This window comes from Xenopus tropicalis, chromosome 5 (genome assembly GCF_000004195.4).
Source record: "Xenopus tropicalis strain Nigerian chromosome 5, UCB_Xtro_10.0, whole genome shotgun sequence".
Classification (NCBI taxonomy): domain Eukaryota; kingdom Metazoa; phylum Chordata; class Amphibia; order Anura; family Pipidae; genus Xenopus; species Xenopus tropicalis.
In genome coordinates, this window is record NC_030681.2 from 27,820,908 (window position 1) to 27,828,016 (window position 7,109).

The 7,109-nt window shown below is 42.9% G+C and overlaps 1 pseudogene; it reads left to right on the top strand.

Annotated features, from left to right (window-relative positions):
* The first annotated feature begins 2,325 nt into the window (after window positions 1-2,325).
* Window positions 2,326-3,871, top strand: LOC101735088 (annotated as a pseudogene).
* The last annotated feature ends 3,238 nt before the right edge of the window (window positions 3,872-7,109 follow it).

A 7,109-nucleotide genomic window follows, 5' to 3' on the forward strand; every position in this document is an offset into this window, starting at 1 on the left:
GTGTAAGGGCTGCATTGGTGCCAGAGCAGGGTCGATGGCGTTTGATGGAACTTACCTTTAAACTTCATCAGGGTACTTTTTCCTTGTTGTCTTATTCCTTCTCCTCCAGCGGCTCCTTCGGCTTCTCCTGCAGCAGCTTCTGCTCTCTTGTGGCTTCTTCTGTGGCTGCTTCGGCTCTCCTGCGGCGGCTTCTGCTCTCTTGTGGCTTCTTCTGTGGCTGCTTCGGCTCTCCTGCGGCGGCTTCTGCTCTCTTGTGGCTTCTTCTGTGGCTGCTTCGGCTCTCCTGCGGCGGCTTCTGCTCTCTTGTGGCTTCTTCTGTGGCTGCTTCGGCTCTCCTGCGGCGGCTTCTGCTCTCTTGTGGCTTCTTCTGTGGCTGCTTCGGCTCTCCTGTGGCGAGATCCTTCTCCAAAGACGGCGCCTCACCTCTGACTCCATGCGAAAGGAGACAGGCCTTTATATAAGGTCACGCCCCATGCGTACTGATGTCAAACGTATGCAAGGTCTGTGACCAACCGGATTAGTCGCTGGCCACTAAAGAAATTTAATCTGCCTAATTTTAAAGAGGACAGGGCCTGTAATTGATTAAAGGGGCCCAAGTTAATCAGAAAACTGTAGCACGGCTGGGCCTCTCTTAAAAGTTAAAATCCTCCAGGCCCGGGACGACTCTTCCCCCGATGGTGGCTCTGACTGCAACCACGGCAGCAATGCAGCTCAGCAGCACTCTAAATATCAATGCAAAAACAGCCAAATATGTAATTTGGTGCCACTGGCAACATTTCAGTCCCCTCCATCCTTTATGGAGCCTCTACATTTGGACAGTTACAAGCCAAAAGGTAGGGGGGAGGTCAAACCACACATAAGCACTTACAGAAACGCTGCACTAAGCCCTCTATCAAAAGAAACACAGGATTTCTTGTCTCCTTTTTCCTGTGCCAGAGTCTGCGCAGCTCTCTCCCCTCTCCTGCTCCCCCCCTTAGGAATGTGTGATCTGAGCCAATCAGCAGGAAGTTTCCTCATAGTCTTACTAACTGCGCATGTACAGGGGTCTTGGTCTTGGTGCAGGAGTGAGGCATTATGGGAATTTAGTTTACAGAGCTCAGTGTTTTTTTTCCCATGAGGCTTCTGATCATCTGAACAGGTGAAATATGGAGAACTGAAGGTATGCCTGCAGCTTGAGATTAACTATTTATTAGACTTACCTTCTCTTTTTAGGGGCTTATTTATTAACATGGAGACAAACATCACTGGTGATGTTGCCCATAGCAACCAATTACCAATTATATTTAAAAAATCCCCTACAAGTTATCAAACAAAAGCAAAGATTTGATTGGTTGCTATGGGCAACATTACCAGTGATGTTTGTCTCCAGTGTTAATAAATACTTCCCTTAGGGGTTTATTTTATATAGTGTGTAAGCCAACATCACTGGAGATGTGGCCCATAGTAACCAATCAGACCTTTGCTTTTGCTTTCTAACTTGTAGGTGACAGTTCTAATTTATATGCTAATTGGTTGCTATGGGCAACTTCCCAGGTGATGTTGGCTTACACACTAAACAAATATGCCCCTGTGTGTATACAATCGATGTTTCTAAGGTATTATCCCTGGAGTAGCCATACTCCTGTTGCGCTGTTTCTTTTATTGACATTTTTGGAAAACATAGGACTTTTCAAAAGCTTTTGTATTTTTGTTCATAAAATATGTTTCTGATATATGTGTCTATATTATAGAAAACTCTTTATTTTCAATCTTTCGGTAAAATCTTGTTATGGGCTTGCAAATATTTCATCATGTTTTGAAAGGTTAGGTTGTCCTGAAAAAAAATGATATATCATTTTCTTTGGTAAACCCAAATCTACTGGTAGTGAAAGGGTTAAAGACAATACTATACTAGTAAACAGATCAGTTTGTTGTTTTTGCTCTATTGTGTGATCACCATAGCAACTGCAAGTAAACAACATGTAAACAAAAGCTCATTAGTTTGCGGTTACAATGGCAACACTGATAAGACACTGATAAGATTAGTTTGCTTATCTTCTTTTGTGTGGTCACCATAGCAACTGCATTGTGACATCACTGATAAGTAACCACAAGCTCATTAGTATGCGGTTACCATAGCAACACTGATAAGATCAGTTTGCTTAGCTTCTATTGCGTGGTTACCATAGCAACCACATTGTGACATCACTGACAAGCTCATTAGTATGCGGTTACCATGACAACAGCAGGCTATATAAGCCCGACACTGAGCACAGAGCTCAGTTCGAAGTGGGACTTGCTTCGAACAACATCTGCTGACTAGAGCTCAGCAACCTTTCCTTAGCAATGAATTTTCCACCTTTCATTGCGTTTCTTATCCTATTGGAACAATGTTTTCATTCATCTGATCGATCATCACTGACCCAGAAAGTAATCCTGACACCAGAAGAATTTGAATTATTGAGAAATGTTAAAGATACTGATATTGAAGAGATCTACCCATTGGGTTCAGTTATCCTAATGGTATTTTCCTTGGCAGTTGCCATTAACTGGACTGTTGGCCATTATTGGAGACAGCCCTACAGAAGGGGGGCGGGTTGGGCCCATCTATTATCAGTAATGATATTCACAGCCCTTCTTTATACCCGTCACACATCACTGGAGTTCCACAAAGGAAACCCAGAATATGAAGAAATAGAGAATGATGAAGATGAAGAGAATGACGAGAACTTGTTAGTTTATCTCTTTGCTCTCCTTGTATTTATCTTCGTATTCACCATTGACTGGTGTTGGAGTAACATTGCTAAAAAGCTCACTGGTGTTTCTCCCAGCCAGACCAGCCATAAGAGGCATCTAGAAGAGAGGCTCTTGGTTGGTCAAGGCTTACTTGGAGAAGAGGAACTGCAACAACATCTTCCACAAAAAAATCTGAGGATATTTATTGCCACCTGGAATATGAATGAAAAAAAGGATCTTCCAGAGAGACTGGAGGATTTCCTATTTCCATTGGGCGCCGAGTCTGCACAAGACCTGTATGTAATCGGAGTGCAAGAAGGCTGCCCCAACAGGCAAGAATGGCAAAACCGCCTGCAGCTGACACTGGGGCATCGTTATGTCTTGCTCCACTCAGCAGCTCACGGTGTTCTGTACCTGTCTCTGTTTATCAGGCGAGATCTCGTGTGGTTCTGCTCTGAGGTTGAATGTGCAACCGTCACTACGAGATTCTTCCCGATGATTAAGACCAAAGGGGCTGTGGCTGCTTCATTTACATTCTTTGGAACCTCATTCCTTTTTATCAATGCCCACTTTGCGGCAGGAGATTCCAAAGTAAAGCAAAGAATCCAGAATTATGAGAAAATAATCAAAGACCTGAAGCTCCCAAAAAATGTTCCTGACACAAACCCCGTTTACTCTGATCCCGACGATGTGACAAGCCGGTTTGACGAAGTCTTCTGGTTTGGGGACTTCAATTTCCGCTTGAGCAAGAGTCGGAGGGAAGTTGATTCCATCCTAGAGAACCTTCCAGAGAATGATATGAGGTCCCTCCTGCAGTATGATCAGCTGTCAGAAGAGGTGACTAAAGGTTCTATATTCAAAGGATTTAAGGAAGGTGAAATCCATTTCCGCCCCACATATAGATTTAATATCGGATCCGATGACTATGACACCAGTAAGAAACAGAGGACGCCTTCCTACACTGATCGAGTGATGTACAAGAGCCGGAATCAGGATGATATCCATGTTCTGAAATATGGCTCTTGTTCCCTTATGAGACAATCGGACCACAAACCTGTTTTTGGGCTATTTGAAGTATTGATAAAACCAGGGTCCAATAACATTCCTTAGACTGTTTGAAAGAAAACTTTATTTAATGGGACTAAAGAAAAACTGACATTAAAGACAAGAAATGAGAAAACCGAAAACCAACAGTCTATTGGTGTGGGGAGGGTGGGAGGGCCAATGACTTGGTTTTCTTTGCCTTTGAATAAAACATGCAATTGAAGCACTTGCACATTTTGTGAATATCGCCAGTGCTGGCATTTTAGCCCAATTCCTATAGCCAGCATGGGAGGGATGGCAAGGGGGCGATTTCACACAATGAACACTCTGGGCAAAACAAGCCAAATGATAAAGTTGCTACAACCAACATCCATATACTTATAGCACACAACCCCACCATGTTGGACTTATGCCTTTAAACCAGGGATAGTGGACATGAAGATCTCTCCCACAAAAAAGCTACAGGGAGAGAGGAACAGCCAGTGAGCCAACACTTTGCTCACAAAAGTTCCAGACGAATGTGATGGAAGCGTATATATATATAAAGAGAAAAAAGTAAATTAGTGTAATACGTTCAATACACAACCAGTGTGCAAAGTGACAAAACAATCAAGTGAAACAAGCGTGTGCCTCCACCAAATGTGGTAAAAATGCACCAGATAGCATTAATATTGTGCCAAATAAAGAAGGAATGATGTATATTGATTGGAGAATCAGCCCGATCCATTTCAGTACCTCAGAGGTTAAAAATCAGGAAAGAGCAAAGAATAGCATAACAACATTTATTAAACAACTTGCCCCTGCACAATACAGGCTACTCACAGTATGTAGAGATAAAACAATCAAATAAAATGGTTCAACGTGTTTCACGTGTGGCCGACACGCTTCCTCAGGAACAAATGACAAAATCTGTATCTAGGCGCTCCAACTTGTAGTAACAGACAAACTAGTGACGCCAGCACTTCCGCTAGAAAACACGGAAGTGACGCGAGCGCTTGTGTATTACAGCCCCAACTGACCGAGGGACATGTTTTTGATAATGTAACTGTTACAAGTGCTGGGAGACTGGCGCGCGCTCTTACCTCTAGTCCCCAGGCTCGTCCTCTTCTTCGCGTGTTGGCGCACATTCTGGCGTTAAAACTCCATGCCTGCCTTTTGAGCATTGCCTGACTCGTTGCCTCTGCCTGATCCCTTTTGTACTGCATTTTTTTATCAACCTTGGCAGTGTTTAGAATCCCTGTCTTCCCTGCAGCAGAAAGTCCGGGGCCCCAAAAGGGCGTCGGTGAAAACCGGGGTTGCCAGGGCTCTTCTATTTCACCTATAAGGTTGGTACTAGCAGTCTATGGGCTTCCTCATACTACAGACCATAACAGTAACACTTGCACAGAATAAATGACTTATAAAAGAAGAAGCCCAAAAACAACATATATATATATAGAACAACAGAACCTGACCCTGACTAGAGCCTATAAGACCCACAAGGAAACTTTTATGGGTGTTTGGAGGATTCACAACATTATAACATGGCACTCTATAGCCCGTGCACTGCCTGGACCAGAACGAAGGGAAGATGGTGTGAGGATACTTACCGCTCATGTCCCTCGTTGCGCTCCCATCCTGCAGCTGTGATGCCTCACTCCAACATAGCACCAAAATTCTAAACACTTAAAGCAGTTTGCAGGTTGGAACAGTGCCTGGTTATCCTGGTTAATCCTGAAGCCTATCCGTGGTATATTGCTGTTCCTTGTTAACAGCAGCAGGATAAATACAAGGCCAATTCCATGTACTGTATAATACCCCGGAACACACGGCAGGATAAATGCAGTGTCAATGCCATTTATAATACCCCAGGACATGCAGCCAGATCATTACTTTGTAAATAAAATAAAAAAACATGTTTTTGTAAAAATATGCATCGATACTAAATTATTAGGGAATGTGCATTGGTCACTTGGCCAGATTGCATTTCCATTGTAGTTATATAGTTTACTTGGCCTTGGAGTGCTCCCCAACCCCCTTTTTGAGTAGTTTTATACTTTAGCAGAGTAATTCTGCAGGAAGAATGGCCAAACTTCCATGTGGTTGTAGCACCCTCACACCCATCTCTAAAATTGGTGGCCTTATGCCTTTAAAAGTGGGTGTTGGTCTCACCAATCTCTCTCCTATAAGCTAATGGTGGGGGAGGGCTAAGCCCTGTGAATAAAACCAGTGCCCTGGTCAGGAGATATAACCGGAGGTAAATAGTTAGAACCACCATATGGGGTTTACCTTGACGTGGTATGGTGGCTTGTCAATTTTATGATCATAACTTTGAAACTAATAACCCCTGTTTTTATAAATACACATATAGATTCTAAAAACTATTTACTTGTATAGATACAAAATTACTAGTGAAACAGTAGATCAGGGAATGTGCATTGATCAATCCCCCTCTCTTTTATATACTTGTTGCTTATTTGGCCAGATGAGTTGCACTTCCATTGTACTTATATATTTTACTTGGCCTTGGAGTGCTCCCCAACCCCCTTTTGTGTAGTTTTATACTTTAGCAGAGTAATTCTGCAGGAAGAATGGCCAAACTTCCATGTGGTTGTAGCACCCTCACACCCATCTTTAAAATTGGTGGCCTTATGCCTTTAAAAGTGGGTGTTGGTCTCACCAATATCTCTCCTATAAGCTAATGGTGGGGGAGGGCTAAGCCCTGTGAATAAAACCAGTGCCCTGGTCAGGAGATATAACCAGAAGTAAATAGTTAGAACCACCATATAGGGGTTTACCTTGACGTGGTATGGTGGCTTCTCAATTTTATGATCATAACTTTGAAACTAATAACCCCTGTTTTTATAAATACACATATAGATTCTAAACATTAGTTACTTGTATAGATACAAAATTACTAGTGAAACAGTAGATCAGGGAATTTATATTGATCAATCCCCCTCTATTTTATACTTGTAGCTAATTTGGCCAGATGAGTTGCACTTCCATTGTACTTGTATATTTTACTTAGCCTTGAAATACTCCCTCAACCCCCTTTTGTGTATCAAGGTATAATACCCCAGAACACAGCAGGCTATAGTGGTAGTTAGCAGAAACAAGACAGAGATTAGTTTGGGGACCCAAATCCATGGTTACATGGAGTGATACCACCCCTCTCCCAGCAGCCAATCAGCAGAACAATGGGAAGGGAGCAAGATAGCAGCTCCCAGTAGGTATCAGAATAGCACTTAATAGTAAGAAATCCAAGTCCGGCTTGGGACCCCTCCAGTTACATGGGAGAAGGAGAAACAATAGGTTAGCTGAAAGCAGTTCTATTGTGTAGCGCTGGCTCCTTCTGAAAGATCAGACTC